Below are 18,746 nucleotides of genomic sequence, written 5' to 3' on the forward strand. Positions count from 1 at the left end.
GTTTTGCAGAAATATTCAGGGCCACCAGGCCAGCCTGCTTTGTGCTCTCTGCACACAGCAAGCGCTGTGCAATGCAGCTCTGAGTTGCTGGGAGAGAGGTGTTAGAAGTAAACAAAGTCTTAGATAATATTAAATGGAGACAAAGTCATTAAAGCAAAAGAGAGCCTTCTTCTTAGTAAGGATTCAACTGAGCCAGTTGTGTATCTCCGTCTCCTTAGAGGCAGACATACACACATGCCAAGATAATGCTGCTCTTTATTGCTATTCCCAGCTCTGGGCTAATCCTGTCCCCCTTCACTTTGGCTGGGTACTAGGGAACTTGTATTCTCTCTTGATGGCCTGAAATAAACAACACAGGAGATCGTTCCCCTTTTAATGCCTTTATTAAAAGTGATTAGCTCAGGATGGGGGGTGGGGGGGGGTTGATAGGTCCACATTTTCCTACCCCTATTGCTGCTCATGCTCACAGGAGTGACTGGGAGGAGGAGGAAAGTGCAGCTTTGTCTCCTAATGGGCAGAGCTGGGGGAGGGTCCCATGCTTGCAAGGGCAATGGGGGTATACCCCATGTTCAGTTGGTTAGCTGGTCCAGGGGTCCTGGCTCCGTCACGGACATCTTTTGTTTTCGGGGCTAGGGGCGACTGAGGTTTTTAGCGTCTCTGCTGGCTTTGGACCTCGCCCCTGATATCTAGACACTACTTTGATCTCTTAGTTCTGTTTTGACTTGTTGCTTTTGGGGTATTTTCCAGGATTTGGTGGGGGTCCCCTCCTGTTGCACTCTGGGTTTGAGACTTAATTTGCATGTCTCCTGAGATCCCCCTCCCTTCCCACTGTCTGGGGAGGGGTGGGGGGGGGGTTGTCATCCTCCTGGCAGCAGGCAAGGGTGGTACTGAAAGAAGAATTCTCCACAATAGAGGGTTAATGACTTGATACTTTACAGGTGATTACAACATTCAGCTAACAAAAGATCTCTCCTGGCCAGCGATCAGCTCCCAGCTTGACTTAAACTCTTCAAAACCTTTTTAAAAAAAAATGGGTAACACTTTTTTACTCATAACAAGCCTACTTTTCTCTCCCCTCTCCTCTTCTCCTACCTCCCTTTTGGTCTGGTGTTCAACCCCTCCCCTTTTCCAGCTGACAGTAACACCCAGCTAATTAGCTGGAACAAATGCAAACCATAACTAACACCACCTAGCACTAACAACTGACATTCTCTTTTCTAATAACATTTTGGCTACAGCAAAATATTACTTCAAATCTCCTAGAGGGAATCAGGGATGAGCCTGAGGCTTGTGCTTGGGTAGCGAACTGATTTGGAAGGGAGCAGAATGGTTTCAGAAGGCAGTTTGTGTTTTCTTCAATAATTTCTGAAGGAAAGAGGCAATGTGGCTTCAGTCAGCAAAAGCGTTTGCGAGGTGCATTGATGAAATTCTTGTGAGCAATTCCCAGAGAGGGAAGGTGTTGAGAAAAAGTTGAATTGTAACAAATCCTGAATTTCTTTAGCTGTACCAGACAGTGTTGAGCTCTCTATTCCCCCAGTGCAGTGATTAATGCGTGCAAATGACTGTCTTGGCCTTGAGAACAAAGAGAGTGGTCCTCCTAAGAAAGTTTCTGTCCTTTGGTTTGCACTGCAGCAGGCTCTTGGTGGCCAGGCAGGCAAAGTCTGTGGCGGGCCGTGCCAAGGTGGCGGTGGCTGCGTGGGTTCTTGTGGCCCTGGCCGCTCTCAGTTTCGGCCATGGTGCCCTTCCCTGGCACCGGTCATGGGGCTGCTCCCAGCACAGGCAGCAGGACCATTCCTGCTCCTGTCCCCAGGGCCGCTCCTGGCTTTGGCCGCAGCTGCTCGCAGCGCTGGGATGAGCCTGGCTATAGGGCCCGGCAGCCCTCATGGGAAAGAGCCCCCGGCCCTGGCAGGAAAGAGCTCAGCTGTCCCCACAGACCCCCTAGGAAGGCAGAAAGAAAGAGAGCTTCCTGTACCTTTTTTTCCTTTCTTAAATATGTTGCCCCAGAGGTGTCACCAGCTTTTCTAATTGGCTTAGCAGTGGGCCTATTTTCAGAGCCAGTCAGTGATTGGTTTTGCCTGCACGGAGAAAGCTTATAGCAGCTCCTCAGAGAAATGCTACTTTGGTGGCTGCCTTCTTTCCTCCTCTCCAAAAATTAAGCCATGCAAAACCAGGAAAACCAACAAAACCAGCCAGTGGTGGTCCTGGAGCTGGGGAACCTGGAGGCTTAGAGAAAACTTGAAAAATTTGTGTGGAGCCGTTCAAAAATCTCACATGACTTCGTATCCAGACACACAGCTAAAGCCCAGTTATTTCTCCATTCTTTTTCTTTTTAACTGAGAAAGGAAGTCACAGGTGATGAGGTCTCTATTCCACATCTATTGGAATAGATAGCTATGCTGCAGTACAGTTTTTGACTAAAACAATAATGTCTCTGTATAAATTAATTCCTTTTTTAAGGAAATGAGTAGCCTAGGAGATATGTACAAAAGAAACCAACAAGCATTGTTGAAATGAAAGATGTTTCTGCTACTCCTGCTGTTATTTCTGCAATGCCTTTGAAATAAATTTAACAAGACCCTTAGAACGTATTTGCAGGTGTAAAAGTCAAGTTTCAGAAAAATCATATCATGTCAAAGAAAATTCTATGAGGCGATTAAAAGCATATGTGCATTTTCCTTATAACCTTGGGATTTTACTCCTTAAAAATTGCAAAGTTTCTAGATCAGTCTATTTTCAAAGTGTTTATTCTAATAAGTTTAGACACAGTTCCCCTTTGATTACAAATAAAGCATCGCACGTTCAAGGCATATAGTCTTGAACCATGGTGTTGGGTATACACAGGTGACTCTGTGCTCATTGCCTCAAACAAGGTGAGCACAAACATTTAAATCCCCCCAAGCATGTCAGCATGTAAGCTGTTATCCAACTGCACAGACACCTTCTCTCTTAAACCAAGTTATTGCCTCTGTGTTTGCTTTCAGGAGCTTAGATTGCTCTTTTTACGACTTTTAAAACAAGCAGTGTCTTTGGATTTTTCAAATGTCACCAATATTAAAGTCTATGTGGCAGCGTAGTTGCCTTGTGTCTGATGTAGGAAGCTAGCAGGAGGCTGTCACACAGAGATTGGCAATATTATGTATAGAAGCCTGTGCCTTGAGGTTTCCTCTGCATGGTATAATTTTTCCTTGAAAGACTTGTGATTTGAAAATGAATCAGAGTTAGTCAGCAAAAAGAAAAAGGAAGGTGCTAGTTGACATGAGGTAATCAAAAATTCCAATTCATTTAAACATGTTTTTGGGATGATGATGCAAGTTCAATGAATAGGTTTTCTTTTGGAAAGGGTATAAGGACATGACCTCAAGGTTGCAGGACAAACCATTTTTTGTTAGTTAGAAATTCCTGCTATTACCTTCCCATGCACAGATTTTAACCTTTCTGTAATCTCAAATGACCTCAGTTCTGTGATTATTGCATCTGCATACCAGCTGCCATGGTCGTCATGCTGTCATGGCAGCTGCCATGCTTTCATTTTGGTTTAAATTACATTTGTAAAAGCCATGGTTGTATTCTGGTTCAAAAATAAGAAACCATGCAAATTAGTATTTCAGTGATAGCACTGGCAGACCTTTTATGTTTAATCCTGTTCCTGCTATATGCAGAAACCTGCCCTTGACTTCAACAGGAGTTGGCATGAGTGCCTAACCATAAATAAATATGGAAGGTAGTTGTTAGTGATTTTCAGCATGAAAATGATTTTACAGGCACTGTAAACAGAAGTGAAAGGTGGCAAATACTCAGTCAGAAAACTCTGCAACTGAAACTTTCTAATGAATTACCTCTCTTTCCAGAGATCTAGCATTTAAACACCTCTCTAAGATCTGTGGAGTTCATGGGAAACTCTAGTACCTTTATTTATAGTACCTTTATTACCTTTATTTATAAAGGTAAATTATAATTTAAAGCTGTGAACACAAAGGGAATATTTAAGATGTCTTTAGACACTGTAATCAATGTTTTCTTTTGTTCTACCATAACCAGTGTATTTGGGAAAATAATATTTATGCAAACCTGTGTGTTGGTGTAGTTAATCACAGTGGTACTGTGTGGATGGATGTATGTACAAAGCCATGAGACAGAAAATATAAGTTCAGACTTTGTTAATACTTAGTAATAGTTTGGGAGCGCTTTGGTTGATCTGATTTCATGAGGTTGCAGTATCTCTTCTTTTAAGGCAGTCTGTAAGCTATAACTCTACCCCACACATAAGGTATTCTGTTAAACAAAACTCCTTGAGACAATTCTGTTTTTTGAGAATTATAGCCCATGCTTTGTTTATGCATAGTTACTGTTTATTGAATTAGCACTCCCAAAAGGCAGATTTGCATGCTGCAGTGGGGAACCAAGGGACAGAAACTCCCTCATGCATGCAAAGGAGATCCCCTTTTTGTAAAAATCACACCCTTTTTATGCCTTTCATCTCAGCCTGGCATAACTGAAACCAAACCGAGACCTAACAGAACTAAGTAGAAGCCACCCATTGGCTGGTGTTACTGAATGCCATAGATGAGCTTGCTTCCAAGCCCCAGGATTGACTGCCAGGGGCTTCTCCCAGTCAGATGTCCTAGGAAGCTGCAAGCATTTCACTGGCCAGATCCAGAGGGGGAGTGGAGATCAGACCAATGAGAATACGCAGACTGGGTCTTTCAAATGCTCTGTGTAAGGGGTAGCCTGGGAAATAAACGCTCTCTGTGCCACATGAACCTTGAGGCTGAGCAATCTCTGTCTCCTGCACCATCAAGCTCCACACGTGACCTAACACGTGGTAAATCCTGAAGTGATAAGAACTCAGAAGCATGGAGCAAAGGAGACACACGGCATTAGAGCTGGAAATCGGTGTAGAACCAGATTACAGGCAGCATGAGAGCTGGGAAATGGTGTTGGAGCCACATTACAAGGGCATTAGAGTGTGGATTTGTGTTTGGAACCAGAGAAATACAGCCTGGGAGCTGGGAACGGTGACAGAGCTAACTAGGTGAAAACCCAGGACTTTGCTAAGTAGTGTAAAATGCTGCGAAGCTACTAGCCTTGTTTTTGTGGACTGGAACCACTTAGGAGGTCATGGGAGCTTGGATGTCAGGACAAGAAAACTCTGTAATGAAGGTACTGATTTTCTTCTTTCAAAGAAGGGGGATAAACCACAATGAACAATCTCTACAAGCTTTATTCACCTGGTGCAAAAATCATGAGCTGCACATATCAGAAGGGGACATTTTAAATTTGCCCTTTTGGGAGAGGGTTGGACAAAATATATTTGAGGCAGTCTCAGTCGGTGATGATGCAGCCATCAGTATTATAAAACCATGGATGCTCATTCTGGACCTATTAAAAAATCAGATTATGAAAGGCAAAGGGAAAAGGCAGCAGCGCAGCCGCCTCTTTGTTCCACCCTGCGCACTAGTGGCATTGCCGCGGGAGCCGGCGGGCCCTGGCGGCTGTGAAAACGTGCCCTGCTACAATGGGACTGTGGCTGACCAACATGGAGTGGTTGTGGGAAACAGCACAGCCCTGGGGAGTGGGGGAATCCCAGAAAACGGAGACCATCCGGGGGCTGCCTGAGCTGAGAACACCGATGTTTTCCAGAGGCTGCACAAATGGAGGGATGACGTCTGCCACAGCTCTGGCAGCCGCCCCAAGCAGGCACACCATGGTGCCCTGCTCGGGAGGAGCAGACCACGTGGTGGGCACTTCTGCCCCTCCAGAGACACCAGGCTATGCAGCCGCTCCAAGCCCTCCTGGGTTAAAGGGCAATTCCACAGCCATTGCACCGTGCCATGTGGCCGCTGAGATTGCCCCCTGCCATTGGCACCAGGTCTGCCTGCACTTCCCATCACCATGGAAAACGAATGGGCTGGCTCCAAAGTCACACCTCCATGGAGCCATGCCGTGTCTGCATCAGGAGTGGCCCTACCCCTGAGCCTTCCTCCAAGGAGGGATCTGAGAAGAGCTGCAGGCATCAAACCCAGAAGCAGAGTATGGGAAAAGCCCCTGCGGGGAGCCCAACCAGCAAAAATCAGTGGAAAGAAGCGTGTGAGGGTGTGGGGCCATGCAAGCAATAGCAACCAAGCCATCCTGAGAAGATGGTGCTGGCCACATGCCACAGCCATTTCACAGCAGCTAAGAGAGAGCCACTCACCAAGTCCAACAGAAAGCCAACATTTCCCTACAAACCTTTTCAAAAGCTCACAACAACCTTAGCTCCTGAAAAAGCAAGGTTATCATGTTCCAAAAACTCTAATAAACACACTGAAGGGTTATCCTACAAAAGTTAGAAAAATGTACAACTGTTTGTAAAATATGCCTTAGAGTTCATAGTACAATACTCATTATGGGTGTTTGCGATTGTTAGGACAAAAATCAATAAGCCTATGATTTGGAAAATGTTATATTTCTGTCTCAGGCAATTACTGCTGTGCATCAAGGAAGCCTTTGTGTGTGTATTAGGAAGTGTTTTCTTAATATTCCTACTCATTATTACTGCCTTGTTTCAAGAAGGATGGTTAAGATCCAAGGCATATCCACTAAGATACCCATAAAAAAAAATAAATATGCATTTATCATGGCCAAATTTCATTTGCAAAGTTCTTTAACTGAAGTTCTGCCACTTGTCATCATTTTGTCCTAGGAGTATTCTATTTGCCATCTGTTAGAGGTGTGGCTCTGTTATCTTCTCTTAATTGGGCAGTTTTCTTCATCTCTTCCACAAACCAGTCCTCCCTCTGGGGAGACATCTGCTGTTAATGTGCCATTGAGTGCCACAGCATGACTGATAAAATTACATCATCCCGCATTGTGGGAAGCTCTGCCCAGAGGGAGGAACCAAGCATTCCTAACTGGATAGAAGCTGAGATTTTGTGACACTAGGACAGCCTTTTCCAGTGGATTCGCAGAGAAGCAATTGCCTTTTCCACTGGATTCCCAGAGGAAGACCAGGCCCATCTACACCACCACTGGATCTTCAGAGGAAGACTACACCCTTCTACAGGATCACTGCTTCAACAGAACCACATCTGCCACTCTGGAAGGACAGCAGCCATCATTTCAATTGGATTGCTACCAACTCCCTGACCAACAGGGTGTCTGTAGGAATGTTGGAGGACACAAGATAGATGACGGATTCTGGACCTGGTTAACATAAAAGATTTGATAACAGGATGCCTTGGCAAAAGCAAACAGAACTTTTAAAAGGAGACCTAGATTGCAAGAAGATGAAATCAAATGGGTTTACCAGGAAAAAAAAAAAAAACCATTAAATTCTGCAAGCAAGAGATGTTATATGCATAACTTTGTGTATGTGATTTTAACCTATTCATTGTAGTACACATTACTAGTCTCCCTGAAATAGTAAATAAGTGCTTGTATCCCACAATGAAATTGGATTTTGAGCAGTGAGGCAGTCTTCCCTGTCTCTCTCCATTGCAGACAGGTGTCAGGTGGTATTCTGGCTCTGTCAGTGTTGTTTTGTATTATAGCATTGTTTATTTTACTTTATTTTCTTCCCTAATAAAGAACTGTTATTCCTGCTCCATATCGTTGCCTGAGAGGCCCCCTTAATTTCAAAATGATAGCAATTCAGAGGGAGGGGATTTTCATTTTCCATTTCAGGGGAGGCTCCTGCCTTCCTTAGCAGGCACCTGTCTTTTCAAACCAAGACACATTTTGAAAATTAAAAGTCATCTATTAAATCACTTACAAAGTTTTGTATGCAAAAAAATGGGGAGTAACATTCTAGTTTGGAGGATCACCTTCTCACTAATCATTAGCTGTAAACGTAAGGCAAAAATCCACTGTTAAAGGACCAAGGATTTCTAATTCTTGGGTATCAGATCCTGCTTTGGGAAGTTCTTTGGCCCAAAATGTTCCCATCCAATACAGGATTGCTCCCATTGGCAATTTCATCAGCTTACAACAAAGAATCCAATGACTGACACATTTATAAATAGCATAAAATCAGTTTGCAGGTCCCACTGATGAACAAGGAACATCAGGTGTGACCCATGATCCCTCTGTTTTGCTCACGTCTGTGTACTAGCTTCTACGGTCTTCAACTCGTCAACCGTGCTGGGGTGCGATATGGTTTGATCTTTTTGACTGGGACCCACTTAATTCCTGCCCCTGTAGACACAGAAGGATACCCTTTGTGCCAAGGGATTAATCGGAAAGGACCTTCAATTGGTCCTGTCCCAGGGTTTCCAATTAAAACAGGGGAATTTTCTTTCAGTTTTGCCTGTGTGTTTTTTTAAAAATGCCTAACAATTGGTGGCTTGGGTTCTGCAACAGAACTGCTGAAGAAATTAGAAACAAATAAAGCTTTGTTCAACCTCATCTCTGGTGTGACCACTGTTCCCCCCTTCTGTTGCTCTAGAATGCATTTTAATATCTGATGTGTCCTCTCAACAATTACTTAACTGGCAGGAGAATGTGGAATTCCAAGGATGTGATGAACACCCCAATCTTTAAAAATGTGGCCAATTTTTGAGTTATTTTTGAAGGATCATTGTCAGTTTTTACTTCTTGGGGCACACCCAATGAACCAAAAGCTTGTAAAAAATGTTGACAGCATGATTACCAGCTTCACCTGTATGAAGAGAAGCAAAAACTGCAACAGAAAAGGTGTCCACTGAAACTTGAGTCTTTGGAAACCTGTAGGGCAAAAAGCCCTATTCTGTTATCAACAAAGGATCTCTCTCAGAAGGGTCCCTTTGAAAAATGAGACCAAGTTGCATTTTTTCTCCTAAAATTGCAAAAAAAGAATGGCTTTTCTGGAATACAGCAATGAGCTTGTTGTCTTTGGAGAGCTTCCATGACCTTGTCAAGGGCTGCATGAGCTTTGAGTGTTTAAGTTCTAGGAGCGTTGATGATGCAGCTTCCTCTCAACAAATTAAAAAGTGGACCCAGTTCATCATTGGTGATTCCCAAAACAGGTCTGACCCAACTGATTTCTCCTAGAAGCTGTTGTATGTCTTGCAGGTTGATGACACTGGTCCGGAGCTGTATCTTCTGTGGTGTTATTGTTTTTTCAATCATCTTCCATCCCAGATACTTCCAAGGTGGAACTCCTTGAATTTTGGTTATAGAAATTTTAAGTCCAGCATTTTGGATTTCAGTAACAACACTAGCACGAGTTTGCTCCATCTCTGGCTGGATTGGAGCGGTGATGAGCAAATCATCCATGTAGTGTAGAATCATGGATCTTGGATACTTTTGTTTAACTGGAGACAAAGCTTGTGCGAAAAAATATTGGAAAATTAGAGGCAAATTCTTCATTCCTTCAGACAATGATTTCCAGTGCTATCTCTGCATGGGTTCTCTTCGATTGATGGCTGGAACTTAAAAAGCAAATCCTAGAGAATCGTCAGGATGAAATGGGATTTGGAAAAAGCAATCCTTTAAATCAATGACAATGAGAGGCCAGTGTTTTGGGATCATTGATAAGAAGGAAGTCCAGGCTGAAAAGGTCCCATGTCTTCAATCACTTAATTGATCTTCGTCAGGTCATGAAACAACCTCCAGGAGTCCAATGTCTTCTTGTGGATGACGACTACTGGTGAATTCCAGGGTGGGTTTGATGTGACTTTCTTGTAATTTTTCCTTTACCAATCTTTTAAGGCTATTTATTTTTTTCTCTGTTAAAGGCCATTGATCAATCCATATAGGATGATCAGTTTTCCAGATCAGCTTTCAAGTGGCAGGTTTTGACGTGGTTTCCATCACAGGCCCACTACCAGTTTTGCTCCCCATTGGGACAGGATGACTCTCCCCCAGATGGTGAGAGGCTTCTGAACAACAAAAGGACATACCATTGCTGTTCTTCCTTGAGGACCTGTAATGTTAATCACGGATGCAATTTGCAAACACACAGTAGCACCTCCAATCCCTTTGAGGGAACCTGCAGGAGCTAGAAAATCCCAATTACTGGGCCAAAACATGTGAGAAATTACAGTGACATCTGCACCAGTATCTGGCATGCCTGTAATGTAAATTGTTTTACCACAGTGAGTCAGGCAGCAAGTCAATTTTGGTTGGTTGCGGTCCAAACATTGCACCCAAAAGACCTCAGGACCTGAGGTTCCAAATGGCACAGACATCATTGAATTCTCTGGAAAGTTGTTTTGCTTGGGTGTATTCATGGGTGAAAGAAATTCAATAGCTATAGGTGTTCTTGGTGGAATGATCATAGGAACATTGAATGCAGCAGCTAAAATTTTTAGCTCTTTATGACAATTTATTGAAATAACAGCTGGAAGGACTAAAAGTCTCAAAATTTTGTTGCTAGTTCTGCCTAGAATCAAAAGGCATTGTCTTTGTTGAAAAAACTTGATCATTCCAGTAGAAATACTTTCATAAAAAAAATATTTAAAAGGTTATCGTGGTTTGAGAGGAAATGAAGTTTTTTGTGATGGTGTGGTCAAGCCAATCGGTGTTCAGATTTTAATATTGGCACCAGGTTTGTCCACTGAGGGCATGGATACGCCTCTGAGAACACAGAGGGTTAAAAGCTATGAACTCCCAGGGGAATTTCCTTTTTTGAGTTCCAGTTTAGGACTGAGCAGACCCCCCTGCCCGGCTACTTTGGCTGGGCAGGGGGGGAGGGGAGCCATGTGGCCGGAGGGAGGAAGGCCAGGCCTGGGCACAAGGGTGGAGGAGAACATTGCAAGGGCTTCGGGCAGCCATCCTCCATTCCCCCCCCCCGCAGAGAGAGGGAGAGAAGGAGCCAGAGCCGGTGCCTGTGATAGCACAGACGGCGTGAAGGAGAAGGAGGGGGTGCCCAGCAGGGCAGCCAGGCGTGGGAGTTGATGAAGCAAGCCGGCAGAGCCTGGGACTTTTAACCCTTCTGGGGAGCATGGAAACCTTGCAAATGCTGATTCCTCCTGAAGTTGATGAGATTAAGAGATGTTGTGAAGAATCCTAGGTGGGAGGAGATGATGGAGTGGCCTTTGGCCGGACTTTTCTTGTATAGCCACAGCAGAACCACTTGTGTTCCTGTGACACAGAGACTGCATTCTAAGGGGAGGCAATGGCTCAGAGCCAGGAGAGTGCGGTGATGTGGAGGTGTGTGAACAGAGACGACAGGTGAGGAGGGTGGTGGTGGTGCCCTCCATCTTCGAAGAAGAAGAAGAAGAGGAAGATGATCTCTGTTCAAGAGACCCCTCAGCCCCAGGGGGTGAAATTTGGGAGAGACAGGTGTCCCAAAAAGAGAAGGACTGTGCTCTTTTTAGAACTGGACAAATTATCCTTAAAGAGAAAAACCCTAGAAGCAGCTCTGGTCCATGTGCAGTGGTGAGAGCACTGGACATGGAAGGAAGAGGTCACGATGGCAAATGTTCTCCGGGCGGTGCCACACCTGACATGGAAACACGAGAAGTTTCAACTGTTTCCTGGGGAAGTCTGTGGTGCAGGAGAGACTCCTCTCTTCTCGAGGAATTGAGGATTGATTATCTAACAAATAGTAATGGAATTGGAAATTTGGTGGGGGGAGGAGGAAGAAATTTAGAAGATTTTCATCCTGTATTCTGTGTTCTGTGTGTTTTTCTGTGTAGTTTTGTTGCAGTGAGTTATTCTACTATTCAAATAAGAATAGTAAAATTATGTATTAGACATAGTTATGCTAAGGATTGTAACCCAAGTAGGCCCTTGACACAATATATGTGAACTAAAAACCAGTGTTGCAAGAAATCAGTAGAGCATGATTATCTAAAGAATGTGCAGTAGAGGAAGAAATTGTCATCTACATGATGTATGTCCCTAAGGAATGTTCTGTTAGAGATACAATGTAACCGTTAGTCAAGGGAAAGCTTAGAGAAGTATAAAAATCTTGTAAGTTTTTTGGGAAGGGTGGACTCTGATTTTGGGACGCTAGTCCGCAGAGACCCCAGGGCCCTCAATAAAGCACCGCATAAAAGAACTTTGTTGTTTTGTGTTTTACTCTCTTTGGATACGGGCAGCAGTTTTCTGGCGACAGCGGCAGGACTCCGAAGGTGGCTGGGGCGGTTCACGTCCTGATCTACTCCACGCCGGCACCGAGTGATTCTCGGGGAGTCATCGGTTCGTGCCCGACCCCTGCGCCTGTCGGACGACTGTGAGGAGGTAAGCCCGAAGGTGCTTTATTTCTGGTATTGGTATTGGGTGCCTGTCCGTAAGACAAAGTAGCAATCCTTGCAGGATTGGGCTAAAGACGTCTTAGTGGAAAAAGCCTAGGCGCCGGCTGTAAGACGCAGCGAAAGCTTCGCTTGTCCGGCACTTGCCCCTCGCGGCAACGAGTAGTGGCAAGATTGGTTGGGTTGGTCTGTTCTATTTCTCTCTCTCTCTTTGTAAATTTCTTTTTGTATTTTATGTTTCATTTTGCAGTGGTAAAATTGTATTTGGTTGGTCTGTTCTATTTCTCTCTCTGGAAATCTCTTTTTGTATCCTCTGTTTTATTTTGCTGTGGTAAAATTGTATTGTGATATGATGCCTTTTAAAACATTTAAAGCACTTGTCCAATCCAATGAGGTAGTGCCGGGGAATACCCCGCTGGGTTGTTTGCTAGGGAGATGGAAATCAGAAGGCTTTGATCAAGACAAATTACGAAAAGGAAAAATGATTGATTTTTGTAATCACTTGTGGCCCTTGTATGCCTCTGAGGGAGGGCCAGAATGGCCTTTAAATGGCACAATAGATCATGCTGTGATAACTCCCCTAATGCAGTATTTAAGGAAGACTAAGAAGTGGGAGGAAATACCATATCTGGATTTGTTTTACTATTTGGGACAAAAGACAGAGTGGCAGAAGGAATGTGGTATTATGATGTTAGAAGTCCAAAATGATGAGGAATTTCTGGAATGTAAGAAAAAGAATGTGTGTGTGAGCTGTGCAGTTAAAGCCAACCGAGAGGAGGAGGATTTGTCACTGTGTATTGCTGCTTCCGCTCCACCTTTAGAACCAGAGAAAAGGGAACGGATAGAGATAAGTACGAAAGAATATGAGGATTTGGAAGAGGATGATGGGGATGATGAGGGTGAGGGGGATGATGATACCGAATCTTTGGAGACCCCAGGAGTTTCACGGGCAAAGGTTACCCTTCGTCCCCAAACCCCTTCCCCAGGTAGTTCCTGTAGTGTTCAAAGAACTCCACTTGCAGCCCGTACGCGACAGGGGAGACGAAATCAGGGGGAACCGCACATGATTGCTCCGCTGAGGGAGGCAGAAGGACCCCAAGGGGAGCGGGTGGTAATAAAGGTACCTTTCTCCCCGAGTGATTTAGTGATTTGGAAACAGTCAGCGGGAAGCTACCGGGAGGATCCAGAGAGAACTGCGCGGGTGGTTAAAATGGTTATTAAAACACAAGATCCTGATTAGAATGATTTGCAGGTGTTGTTAGATACTCTGATGGATTCAACTGAAAAGGATATGGTAATGCGCGCTGCTAAGGAAAGGGCTAGGAAGGATATACGGGCACAGAGGCTGACAGGAGTTACGGTGGGAGAAATCGTGCCTACCGATGACCCGGGGTGGGATCCGAATAGCATTGAGGGGCATCGGAGATTGAAAAAGTTCCAGGAACTGTTGTTAGAGGGAGTAAGAACAGGAATGCCTAAAACATTAAATTGGTCTACGCTGTATGCAGTAAGACAAGAAAAGAGTGAATCCCCGTCAGCATTTTTGGAAAGGCTGAAGGAAGCGGCAAGGAAATATACTAGTCTGGATGTTGAAAAGGAAGAAGGGCAGTTACAGATAGCCTTGTTGTTTAGGGGTCAGTCACAGGATGATATTCGGAGGAAATTGCAGAAGCTGGAGGGTGAGGAAACCCGGAGGCTAGATAAACTTTTAGAGACTGCATGGAAGGTGTATAATAATAGGGAAAAAGAGACAGCAAAGCGACAACAAGCCAATATTTTGGCCGTAATGCAGCAGCAGGCTGGAGGACAAAGAGGCAGAGGACGTGGACGTGGTAGTTTTGGCAGAGGCAGGGGATTCTTTCTGAATGCAGGGACCAATAGGGGGGTACAGAACAGGAGTTTATAGTAGATACAGGGGCTACTTATTCAGTATTAAATAAACGTCTAGGACCAATTAGTGACACTACCATACAAGTGGTCAGGGCTATCGGACAACTTGAGGAGAGACCCTTTCTGAAGCCCCTCAGTTTGAGGTTTGGTGGGAAGGAACTGGATCATCAATTTTTATATATGCCAAATTGTCCAAAACCATTATTTGGCCGGGACTTATTATCCCTACTCAATGCAAAAATTATTTTCAAAGATGGGAGAGCTAAATTGGAAATTTCACATGAAGAAATTGGAAAAATTTTCATATTAAAAGAAGCTGATCCAGTGCCAATCCCGCCTGAAGTAGAACAGGCAGTAGTCCCTTGGGTTTGGGAAACAGGAGTACCAGGGAAATCCAAAGCAGCCCAACCTGTAGTGGTGGAATTAAAAGAAGGGGCACAACCAGTTAGAATTAAACAATATCCCATTAGGACAGAGGCAAAGCAGGGGGTGGCTTTAATAAATTGAGCTCCCACAATAGCTCAATTTATTACTTTAGGGTTATTACAAGAATGTGAATCGGAATACAATACCCCTATATTCCCGGTGCGTAAGCCAAATGGTAAGTACAGGCTAGTACAGGATTTATGGGCAATTAACAAAATAGTTAAGGACATCCACCCAGTGGTTGCTAATCCTTATACTTTGTTAACATCTGTGTCAGAACGCTTTAAATGGTTTACTGTGATTGATTTGAAAGATGCCTTCTTCTGCATCCCACTGGCCACAGAAAGCATAAGGTGCTTTGCCTTTGAATGGGAAGACCCTAACACAGGACGGAAGAAGCAGCTGACATGGACCCGTTTACCCCAGAGATTCAGACACAGCCCCACAATCTTTGGCAATCAGTTGGCCAAGGAACTGGAGGAATGGAGGACCACCCAGGTGAAAGAATCACTGTCTAGGTATGTACTCTTGCAATATGTGGATGATATCCTGCTAGCTACTGAAGAAAAAGGGGTATGCCTGACGCTAACAATTGCACTGTTAAACATGTTGGGACAGTCTGGTAACCGAGTATCGAAAGAAAAGGCGCAACTCATTCAGGAAAAGGTGCTGTATTTGGGTTGTGAGCTGAGCCAAGGACAGCGTAAACTGGGGACAAATCGTGTGGAGGCGATCTGTTCTATACCCCTCCCTAGAAATCATCAGGAATTAAGGTCCTTTTTGGGCATGGTGGGGTGGTGTAGATTATGGATCTTAAATTTTGGACTACTTGCAAAACCATTGTATGAAGCTCTGAAAGAGCCCAAGCTAGAATGGAATTCTGCTAGAGAAAAGGCATTCCAGGAGTTAAAGCAAGCTCTAAAAGAAGCCCCTGCTTTGGGCCTGCCGGGCCTGAATAAAGATTTTCAACTTTATGTGAATGAGAGACAGCAGTTGGCATTGGGGGTACTTACCCAACGACTGGGGTCCTGAAAAAGGCCAGTGGGTTATTTCTCCAAACAATTGGACACTGTCAGTATGGGGTGGCCGTCATGCTTGCCGGCCGTAGCGGCCACTGTCATACTGATACAGGAGGCTCGGAAATTAACATTGGGAAGGAAAATAGAAGTGTTCATTCCCCACATGGTATTGACAGTGTTGGAACAGAAAGGGGGACATTGGTTATCATCTAGCAGAATGCTACAATACCAGGCCATTTTGAGGGAACAAGATGATGTGGAACTGAAAACAACTAACCATATCAACCCAGCTGAGTTTCTACGCAGTGAAACAGCAGAAGGGGAATTAGCCCATGACTGCATGGAAATAATTATGCAGGTGTACTCCAGCCGGATGGATCTGAAGGACACACCAATGGAAGATCCCGACTGGGAGTTGTTCACAGATGGATCAAGCTTCGTGGAAAATGGGACCAAGTATGCCGGGTACTCTGTTGTCTCCACAACCCAAGTTATAGAACCCAAAGCGTTACCCCCAGGAACCTCGGCCCAGAAAGCGGAGATCATAGGCCTTACAAGGGCACTGGTACTCAGCGCTGGAAAGAAGGTAAACATTTGGACTGATTCTAAATATGCTTTCGGGGTAGTACACATACATGGAGTTTTATGGAAAGAGAGGGGATTACTTAGTGTACAAGGAACTATGATCAAACATCACACAGAAGTTTTAGCCTTGCTAGAAGCAGTCCACAAGCCAGAAAAGGTGGCCGTCATGCATGTACGTGGGCATCAGAAAAAAGAAGGAAAAATTTTCCAAGGAAATCGCCTGGCAGATTCGGCCGCCAAAGAGGCTGCATGGCTGGTATGGACCCAGATGGCTTTGATCCCTACAAAGGTAACCCCTATTTCTCCTTACTTAAACAAACCACCACACTACTCATCAGAGGGTGAGAAGCTGGCCAAATTGTTGAGGGCACAGAAAAACGCAACTGGATGGTACGTCACAACTACAGGACAAGTGGTGGTCCCAAAACAAATAATGAATGCAGTCCTTGTTACAGAGCACAATAAGTGCCATTGGGGAGCAGAGGTATTGGTAAAATTTTTGAAAAAGGAGATGGTTTCTAACCAGATGTTAACAATGGCAAAGCGGGTGAATGCAATGTGTCCGGTGTGTCTGAAAAATAACCCCATAGGTAGGAAGCAAATCCATCTAGGTAGGCTTCAAACTGGGGCAGAGCCAGGAGATTATTGGCAGTTAGATTTTTCAGAATTACCGAGGGTTCAGGGGTACAAGTATTTGTTGGTGTATGTGTGTACTTTCTCAGGATGGCCAGAGGCCTTTCCCTGTCGTACCAATCAGGCTAAGGAAGTAATCAGGACTCTATTAAAAGAGATCATTCCGAGATTTGGGGTACCATTGGGATTGTTGTCAGACCGGGGACCACATTTTATCGCTAACGTTGTACAGGAGGTGGCTAGAATGCTTGATATCACTTGGAACTCCCTGGAGACCTCAGTCGAGTGGTCAGGTTGAGAGAATGAATCAAACACTGAAAAATCAAATAAAGAAAATCTGTCAAGAAGCCAAAATGCAGTGGCTGCAGGCTTTACCGTTAGCTTTGCTCAGAATTAGGATAAAGCCTAGAGAAAGGGTAGGAGTCAGCCCTTTCGAAATTCTGTACGGGAAACCGTATCATGCAACTACATTGAGGGGCGACCCACATGTGTCCGGAGATCAGGTGATTTTCAATTATGTTCTATCCCTTCACAGAGTTCTCAGCGCTCTGCGTGGAGCATTGCAGTGGAATCAACCACTGGCACTGGAAAACCCTGTACATGACATACAACCAGGAGACCAGGTGTACATAAAGAACTGGCAAACTGATCCCCTGAGGGAAGCATGTGATGGTCTGCATCAGGTGATATTGACAACCTTTACAGCTGTTAAGGTAGCAGGGATCGACTCGTGGATTCACTACACCAGAGTCAAGAAAGTTCCTGCACAATGGGAGACACAAGTATTATCCCCAACTCGGATGATAATCCGAGCAGAAGAACCACATTGTTGATTATTGTATTTCTGATAGTAATAAGATGTCCTTCTGGTAATGGTTTTGTTGTTGTATCAGTCCCTGAACCAGTTGTAGGAGCACTGGAGGGAATGAATGTCAACTTAACTTGTGTTTTTACAGATGACCAGAGAGCTGGAGCCAGGGAGGTGACCGTATATTGGAAAAGACGGAACAGGAACAGTGCCGAAAATCACAATGCTGTCACGACTTGGGATAAGGATGCACAAATTGGTAATTCAATCATCACTTTAAGAAACATAACTGTGAGGGACTCAGATAAATTCACTTGTTTGGTCAGGATCCGACGGAGCTTAGATTACAAGGACATACAGTTAAGGGTTGGGAATTGGAAAAGAAATGATACTGGGATAATCATAACTCCTTCCACTGCTGATGTTGATATGTGGGATGGACCTCCTTTGCGAGTTAATTGTTCTTTCATCACCCAGGATTCTTGTGGTACCATTTATTCAGTCACATGGTGGAAATGAAATAGTGCAGGATTGTGGGACAAACCAAAGGGTCGAAGCAATGCATGGGTTACAGATCAGGGAGGTATGGGATGGCACAATGAGACACAACCACGACTGGGAGAATCAGAATCAGAAGGAAAATACATTTGTATAGTGGTTTGTGGGATGCAATCCTCATATGGAGAGAGAGAAGTTAAAGGAAAAGCACACCTGGGACAGGGAATGAGGCCATCACATGGGGTTTATCGAGCAGTGGCAGGATCCCCGGTGATATTGATGTGTAAATTAGATTTGGGAATGACATTTTTCCGAATTTGGATGGTGGTTTGGGGGAAGTAATCTTCACCAAACAGCTAAATACCAGAGGGAAAAGAGACTAGGGAATACAGTAACTTTGGTCATTAAAGATGTGCAATCCTCAGACGAGGGTATGTACTGGTGTTGGGTGGCTCAAGATGCTTGGTGGATACACGCTAGAATCACAGTTTCACTGACGAGAGGAAGAGTGTTTAATTGAAAAATTAGAGATTTGAGAAATAGCAGCGAAACTTTCAACTTCCAAAGGGGGGAAGAGCAAGAAAATTTAGTAGTTGGGTTAATCAGAGATTTTGGAGTAGTACAGAATGTTTCAAGAATTACGGCTTGCCTACCACTACCACAAGCTGCAGGAGAGCCCATTCCATGGGGAATAATCCCGATTGGACCCCTACCAAAAATGGAGAGAAATAC

Source organism: Serinus canaria, chromosome Z, assembly GCF_022539315.1.
Source record: "Serinus canaria isolate serCan28SL12 chromosome Z, serCan2020, whole genome shotgun sequence".
NCBI lineage: Eukaryota > Metazoa > Chordata > Aves > Passeriformes > Fringillidae > Serinus > Serinus canaria.